Genomic DNA, 8,935 nt, shown 5'->3' with positions numbered 1-8,935 from the left:
TTAAGTTGAGTAGCAACAGGGATGGGAATCCCATCACCTCCTGGCAAATAGAAGGGGAAGAAATGGAGGCAGTGAGAGATTTTACTTTCTTGGGTTCCATGATCACTGCAGATGGTGACAGCAGCCACGAAATTAAAAGACGCCTGCTTCTTGGGAGAAGGGCGATGACAGGCCTAGACAGCATCTTGAGAAGTAGAGACGTCACCTTGCCAACAAAGGTCCGTATAGTTAAAGCCATGGTTTTCCCAGTAGTGATGTATGGAAGTGAGAGCTGGACCATAAAGAAGGCTGATCGCCGAAGAATTGATTCTTTTGAATTATGGTGCTGGAGGAGACTCTTGAGAGTCCCATGGACTGCAAGAAGATCAAACGCATCCATTCTTAAGGAAATCAGCCCTGAGTGCTCACTGGAAGGACAGATTGTGAAGCTGAGGCTCCAGTACTTTGGCCACCTCATGAGAAGAGAAGACTCCCTGGAGAAGACACTGATGCTGGGAAAGATGGAGGGCACAAGGAGAAGGGGGCGACAGAGGACGAGATGGTTGGATAGTGTTTTCGAGGTTACCAGCATGAGTTTGACCAAACTGCGGGAGGCAGTGGAAGACAGAAGTGCCTGGCGTGCTCTGGTCCAGGGGGTCACGAAGAGTCGGACACGACTAACCAACTAAACAACAACAACAAGCAACAGGGAATCTGTAGTGGGAATGGTGAGGCAAAAGATCCTGGGCCCAAGCACACATGCATATTGTATAAAGGTGCAAAGCCCTTCTTTCACACCCTGTGCAACATAAATGAGCAGAGTTTTTAAAAAACTGGGCAACAGCCGCCTGCCAGCAACTCCCAAGCCTCCCCCAATCAGTCAAAACAAAGGGGGAAGGGGGCAGGAGATCTGTACCACTGGACATCCCTGGTGCCCCTTTGGCAGTGGCGGCAGTCAGCAGCCCGGAGCCAGCCTGGTAGCGCAGTCGGCTCACCAGCCAGGGCTGAGGCTGGCGCTACCCCTTTCCCGGGGACAGATCTGCAAATCCGGGGACTGTCCCCAGGGACATCTGATAACCCTACTTTATAGTGATCCCTGCTACCCACATGCATTTACACAGTAACAATGGGACCCCAGGTACTAGGTTCCGCCCAACTTTTGGGTGGGTGTGCAGGACCATGTGTGTGATGTCACACAGTGAGAGGATGCCGCAAGGCCTGTCGCAGCTGTGGGAAGGCTTGACGACGTCAGCCGCAGGCCGCAAAATATTGAAAATGGGGGGGGGAGAGAATGGGAGGCGCTTGGCGCCACCTAGATGGGGACCCTGATTGGGGCTAATGGTTGTGTGACTTTCATTCCAATCCGTGAGGCTTTCTTTACTCTCTCCTCACGGCCTCTTGCAAGCAGAGTTTAATAGTTTGCACAGCAATACAGAGGCAAATCAGGCAGTGAAGCACCTATGAGAAATTGTCTCCATTACATCTCTGACACAGGTGACCCCACTTTTTGGACCAGAGTCCTGGCGGGGAGCAGCTTCATGGAACAAGGATCCCATGGGGCAATATTGCCTGCCAGTAGATGGAGAGTAGGGTGCTGCAGTAGTAATAATTAATAAGAATACTAATAATTTTATGATTTATACCCCCCTTTCTAGCTGTTTCCCCAGCCACTCTGGGCGGCCTACAGTAGATATAAAAACAGAGTAGGACCTCAAACCTTAAAAACTTCCCTGAGCAGGGCTGCCTTCAGATGTCTTCTAAGAAGAGTCAGATCATTTCCTTGACATCTGAAGGGAGGGCACTAGAAGAGTCTCCTTGCAGGGGGGAGGCCTCTGCCCTCTTGACGTGCCCCCGACAGAATATCATGCTGGCCCCGCATCGGGAGCCCCCCCCCCGTCCCCTTGGCCATCCTGCTCCGCTTCCCGTTTCCATCAGCGCTGCCGTGAATGGGGGGCGGGGGCGGCGGCGTGTCTTTGCCGGGGTCTCCGGAGATGGCGGCCCTCCTCCGAGAGGGAAGCGGTCGGTCTCGGTGCCCTCTCGCCTTCTGGAATTGGCTGAGGCGCCTCCTCCTCCCACCGGCTCTCTGCTTACCCACCCGCTTGGTTTTCCTCCTTCTTTTGTGTAGCAGCCGGGGGGAGTCGGGGACGTGTGGGACCGAGGAACCCCCCCCCCGGAACCTCGCCTGCTTGGCCTAGCAGCCCCCCGGGCAGCTGTGGGCCCGTGTCCCTCGAGGGCAGGCGCCCTGGGCGCTGCTTGGCTGGTGTGGCCCCAGGGGCTGCCTCTAAGGGGAAGGGTCCCCCCTTGGTGTCTCGGGGGTGTCGGGAGGGGTCTTCCTCCTTGCAGTGATGCTCGCCGCCCCTCTCTTGGCCCGGCCGTCCCTGCGGATTCCACCCCGGCTTGGCTCCATTTCCCAGCGGCGATGCGCTCTGGGTCCTGGGCCTCCGGCCCCCCGTCCTCTCCAGCCTGAGCCGCCCTGCGGCGGGGCAGGAGAGTCTCCCTCGGGTGCTGGGGAGAAAGGAAGCCCGGCAGGCCGAGCCAGGACTGTCCCTTGCCCCGAGGGGAAGGCGCGCCGCGCGTCAGCGGGAGGCGCCGCTGCTCTGGCGGATGGCGCTGGTGGCTGGCGCGCCCCGGGGAGCCCGGTGCCCCGCGCAATTCCAGCCTCTGGCTCAGCGGATGCAGCGCGGCTTTGGCACACGACCCCACGCGCTCCACCGGTTGTACTTCTGCCTTTGAGACGCTTTGCAAGCGGAATCGAAACCTCGCAGGGAGCCAGTCATCTGCAAGCCTTCTTGATTGGTCGAGAGCCCTCTTTCGTTTGCATAGGACGCACCCATAATGCTACACGGCGGTTTTCCTTGCCTTTGATGCAAGAATCGAACTAAAAAAACCGAGATATTTTGCTTCTATAACGTCTGGGTGCAAGTTTGGATATTTGGACGAAGTCGTCGTTGTAATTATCCTCAGAATCCAGTTGGCTTTTTGTTTACGGGGCGGGGGTGGGGGGGAGAATCCTTCACCATGACCCGCGTGTCGATACAAAGTGTAGGTATAAATACATTTGGAGACACTCAGTAGTTTTGGCTGGTCCGATTGCAGTGGTACTTATAATTAATTGATCACAGTCAGTTACAGGTTTCTTTGTTCTTTCTCCACTCCCACTGCTTCACTTGACCAGTCTTTTGCCTTGCAGCGCCTACAGAGATTCGCTTCCCCAAGAGCTTTTGAATGGCTGCTTTGGGAGATTTCAAATGAGGAGGTGCTTTGCACGCCTAGCTCAGGAAGGTCTGCCCAAATAAGTTCAGGATCAACTTGTAGAGCAGCCAAGGGGACCCCGAGGGTCATCTAGCCCAACCCCCTGCAAATCAGGATTCAAATTCTTGGGAGTTAACTGAGGTATTATGCGGATTAAGTTGTGGCAGGAACTGGCAGCCTGTCCTGCTGTTGGCTCTTCCCACTGAACCCGTCTCTCTCCCCCCCAGCACTGCAAACTTATGGTTTTAGAGCTACTAGTCGGCAACCTTATCCAACCATGTGCGCGCACACTATTTCTGGTGCTCCTCCGACCCAGAAGTGCACCAGAAATAGTGTATGCACATGTGCACGGGCGCTTCTCTGTCCCACATGCTTTGTTGTTGTTTAGTCGTTTAGTCGTGTCCGACTCTTTGTGACCCCCTGGACCAGAGCACGCCAGGCACTCCTGTCTTCCACTGCCTCCTGCAGTTTGGTCAAACTCATGCTGGTAGCTTCGAGAACACTGTCACACCATCTCGTCCTCTGTCGTCCCCTTCTCCTTGTGCCCTCCATCTTTCCCAACATCAGGGTCTTCTCCAGGGAGTCTTCTCTTCTCATGAGGTGGCCAAAGTATTGGAGCCTCAGCTTCACGATCTGTCCTTCCAGTGAGCACTCAGGGCTGATTTCCTTAAGAATGGATGCGTTTGATCTTCTTGCAGTCCATGGGACTCTCAAGAGTCTCCTCCAGCACCATAATTCAAAAGCATCAATTCTTCGGCGATCAGCCTTCTTGATGGTCCAGCTCTCACTTCCATACATCACTACTGGGAAAACCATAGCTTGAACTATACGGACCTTTGTTGGCAAGGTGATGTCTCACATAGAGATTTCTCAGGAGACAGATGAGGTGATCAGGCACTCCCATTTCTTTAAGGACTTGCCATAGTTTGCTGTGGTCGACACAGTCAAAGGCTTTTGCATAGTCAACGAAGCAGAAGTAGATGTCTTTCTGGAACTCTCTAGCTTTCTCCATAATCCAGCGCATGTTTGCAATTTGGTCTCTGGTTCCTCTGCCTCTTCGAAATCCAGCTTGCACTTCTGGGAGTTCTCGATCCACATACTGCTTGAGCCTATCTTGTAGAATTTTAAGCCTAACCTTGCTAGTGTATGAAATGAGTGCAATTATGCGGTAGTTGGAGCATTCTTTAGCACTGCCCTTCTTTGGGATTGGGATGTAGACTGATCTTCTCCAATCATCTGGCCACTGCTGAGTTTTCCAAATTTGCTGGCATATTGAGTGTAGCACCTTAACAGCATCATCTTTTAAAATTTTAAATAGTTCAGCTGGAATACCATCACTTCCACTGGCCTTGTTATTTGCAGTGCTTTCTAAGGCCCATTTGACTTCACTCTCCAGGATGTCTGCCTCACGGTCAGCAACCATACTACCTGGGGTGTATGAGCCATCCATATCTTTCTGGTATAATTCCTCTGTGTATTCTTGCCACCTCTTCTTGATGTCTTCTGCTTCTGTTAGGTCCTTACCACTTTTGTCCTTTATTATGGTAATCTTTGCACGAAATGTTCCTTTCATATCTCCAATTTTCTTGAACAGATCTCTGGTTCTTCCCATTCTGTTGTTTTCCTCTATTTCTTTGCATTGCTCATTTAAGAAGGCCTTCTTGTCTCTCCTTGCTATTTTCTGGAAATCTGCATTCAATTTCCTATATCTTTCACTATCTCCCTCGCATTTTGCTTGCCTTCTCTCCCCCGCTATTTGTAAGACCTCGTTGGACAGCCACTTTGCTTTCTTGCATTTCCTTTTCATTGGGATGGTTTTCGTTGCTGCCTCCTGTATAATGTTACAAGCCTCCATCCATAGTTCTTCAGGCACCAAATCTAAATCCTTAAAACTGTTCCTCACTTCCACTGTGTATTCATAAGGGATTTGATTTAGATTGTATCTTACCGGCCCAGTGGTTTTTCCTACTTTTTTCAGTTTAAGCCTGAATTTTGCTATAAGAAGATATGAGCCACAGTCAGCTCCAGGTCTTGTTTTTGCTGACTGTATAGAGCTTCTCCATCTTTGGCTGCAGAGAATATAATCAATCCAATTTCGATGCTGCCCATCTGGTGATGTCCATGTGTAGAGTCGTCTCTTGTGTTGTTGGAAAAGAGTGTTTGTGATGACCAGCTTGTTCTCTTGACAGAACTCTATTAGCCTTTGCCCTGCTTCGTTTTGATCTCCAAGGCCAAACTTGCCAGTTGTTCCATTTATTTCTTGATTCCCTACTTTAGCATTCCAATCCCCTATAATGAGAAGAACATCCTTCTTTGGTGTCACTTCTATAAGGTGCTGTAAGTCTTTATAGAATTGCTCAATTTCAGTTTCTTCAGCACCAGTAGTTGGTGCATAAACTTGGATTACTGTAATGTTAAAAGGTCTGCCTTGGATTCTTATCGAGATCATTCTATCATTTTTGAGATTGCATCCCAGTACAGCTCTCGCCACTCTTTTGTTGACTATGAAGGCCACTCCATTTCTTTTATGGGATTCTTGCCCACAGTAGTAGATATGATGGTCATCCGAACTGAATTCGCCCATTCCCGTCCATTTTAGTTCACTGGTGCCAGGATGTCAATATTTATTCTTGCCATCTCATTTTTGACCACATCCAACTTACCCAGGTTCATAGTTCTTACATTCCAGGTTCCTATGCAATATTTTTCTTTACAGCATTGGACTTTCCTTTCGCTTCCAGGCATATCCGCAACTGAGCGTCCTTTCGGCTTTGGCCCAGCCACTTCATCAGCTGTGAATCTACTTGTACTTGTCCTCCGCTCTTCCTCAGTAGCATGTTGGATGCCTTCCGACCTGAGGGGCTCATCTTCCAGAGTCATAACTTTTATATGCCTGTTGCCTTTGTCCATGGAGTTTTCTTGGCAGGGATACTGGAGTGGCTTGCCAGTTCCTCCTCCAGGTGGATCACGTTTGGTCAAAACTCTCCACTATGACCTGTTCATCTTGGGTGCCCTGCTCGGCATAGTTCATAGCTTCTCTGAGTTATTCAAGCCTCTTCGCCACGGCAAGGCAGTGATCCATGAAGGGGTCCCACATGCTTGCGCACACACTATTTCCGGTGCACATCCGGGTCAGCGGAGCACCCATGTGCACACACTATTTCCGTGTGTATAGGCGCCATCAACCCGGAAGTCAGTCCCTGCGCTGCGCCGTGCCAGTAAGAGCGGGTGGCGGGGGCAGCAGGGGTCGCCATGGGCCAGTTAGACAAGCCTCATGGGCCACTACTGACCCATGGCCCTTAGGTTGCCGACCTCTGTATTCGAGGCTTAATTGCTTATTATTTGCCTAGTTTGAGCTGCATTTGAACTGCACCCCTTCCGTTTTAATTTTTTTACTTTTATTATTTAATATGCACATACAACCAAACATATACTCACTTACTTTAGAAAACTTGAATACAAATACAAATAATACAAAAACACTACACTTATGTGACTTCCCTCCACCAGTATACATCATTTCTTATTCCTTAATATTCTTATTTGCATTGCAATCTTTATCTCTCATCCTTAATATTGTTATTTTACTAATATTTTGTTTTCTGAGTCAGCTTTACACATTTAGTCTAAACATATCAGCATGTTGTTTGTAGAACAGTGTTTACTCATGTATTCTTCAAACCATTTCCACTGTGACCTTCAGTGAATTCAAAAGGTTTATTTAGCCAATCTTCCTTTGTGGGTATCTAGTTTCTTTTCCAGTTTTTGGCAAGTAGGAGCCTGGCTGCGGCGGCTGCGTATAGAAATATTGCTTTCCTGTCCTGTGGTATGTCCTTTCCAATTATGCTCAAAAGAAATGCTTCAGGTTTTTTTCCTAGAGGAATTTTGAGCATCTTTTTTCATTCCTCATTCACACAACTCCAAAAAAAATTGACTTTTCCGCAGCCCCACCATAAATGCATCATGGTTTCCTCTACCTCCTTGCATTTCCAACAAAGGTTGGATCTAGACTTGTATGTTTTGGCAAGTTTTGAAGTTGTTATGTGCCTCCTGTAAAACATTTTCATAATGTTTTCATTTATGGAGTAACAGGCAGTGAACCTTATATCAATCTTTAGAAGCCTATCCCACTGTTCTAAATATATTGCATGACCGATGTCCTGGGCCCATTTGATCTGTACTTCTTTTACTTCATCTTTTAAGTTCCATTCCAATATGAAATCATATACTTTTGATAATAATTTTTTATTGTTTCTGTTATGTACCGAAGTTCTCACCCTGGGCCAGCAGGGGGATACTGTAGATAGTTTTCACTCAGGTCCACATATGCAAATAAGGGATTGAAAGTGACATTCAGCGATTGGATAGTTACAGAAAGTTGTTACAGTTGCGTTGTAGTGGAGCTCTATATAAGCAGGCTGGCTGAACCCTTCAGTTCAGTTCTGTTCTGGCCTGTGAATAAACAAGAGCTGTTTGAAGAATCGCTGTGTCATCTGATATGTTCACCCACAATGTAACAGTTTCTTAATAGAACTTTTTGTAATTTTGATTCTTCCTTTTCAAAGCCTAATTTTTTATCCAAATTAAAAACGTTTAAGTGGTGATATTGGAGCCAGTCTGTGAGGTGGTGCCTTATCTTCAAATTATTTCAACTTTATCTGGTCTTGTTCTTCCTTTAATAGTTGCCTATACGTTTCCCAATTCCCTGTCATGTTTCATTTTTTAACCGCAAATGCCTCCAATAATATGGTTGTTGCTTCCTGATAATATAGTTGTTTAATCCTTTGTGGACTTTTATTTTATCATAGCCCAGGTAGGCATGCCACCCATATCTCTTGTTGAGGCTCTCTAGATCTAATATATCTAATTTTCCCAATAGAATCCAATAATTTATCCAGATTAAATACTCAGCTTTATAATAAATTTTGAAATTTGGCAACACAAATCCTCCTCTCTCTTTCCTATCAGTCAATAATTTATATTTGATGCGAGGTTTCTTTCCTTGCCAGATAAATTTTGTCAGCACTTTCCTACAATCTTTTGTTTTGTTTTGTTTTGTTATGATTGAAATCATCTGAAAAAGAAAAAGTAACTTGGGCAATATATTCATTTTTATTACCGAGATTCTTCGCCAAAATGATAATTTCAATCTTGACCAGATTTCTATATCTTTACTAATTTCTTTCCAGGTCTTTTTGTAGTTGTCATCATACAAATTAATGCTTTTCATTGTGATTTGGATGCCCAAATATTGTGCTTTTTTAACTATTTCCAATCCTGTTATTTCCCTCAAATCCTTTTTATTCTTCTTCCTGCATATTTTTAACCATTAGTTTTGTTTTTGCTCTGTTGAGTCTGAATCCTGACACTTCGCCAAATTCTGTTATTTTTTCTAAAGCTTTGGGAATACTTTTTTTTTGGATCTTCAACTGTTAATATTGAATCATTGGCAAAAGCTTTTAGTTTAAAGGACCTTTTCCCTAATGCAATCCCTTTGATTTCTTCCTCCTACCTCATTACCGAATTTAGTATTTCTAATGTTAATATGAAAAAGAACAGGGATAAGGAACAACCTTGTCTTGTTGAACTGCACCTCTTCTGTTTTATGTTAAGAAAAAGGAGCATCAGGTCCTAAAGGAGAACAGAGGCTTAAAGTGGCAAATGGGGACCCCAGTCAAGCTGGCTAAGATATATCACCTGTCTG

Source organism: Podarcis muralis, chromosome 5 (assembly GCF_964188315.1).
Source record: "Podarcis muralis chromosome 5, rPodMur119.hap1.1, whole genome shotgun sequence".
NCBI classification, from domain to species: Eukaryota; Metazoa; Chordata; class Lepidosauria; order Squamata; family Lacertidae; genus Podarcis; species Podarcis muralis.
Note: the sequence above shows the minus strand (reverse complement) of the source record.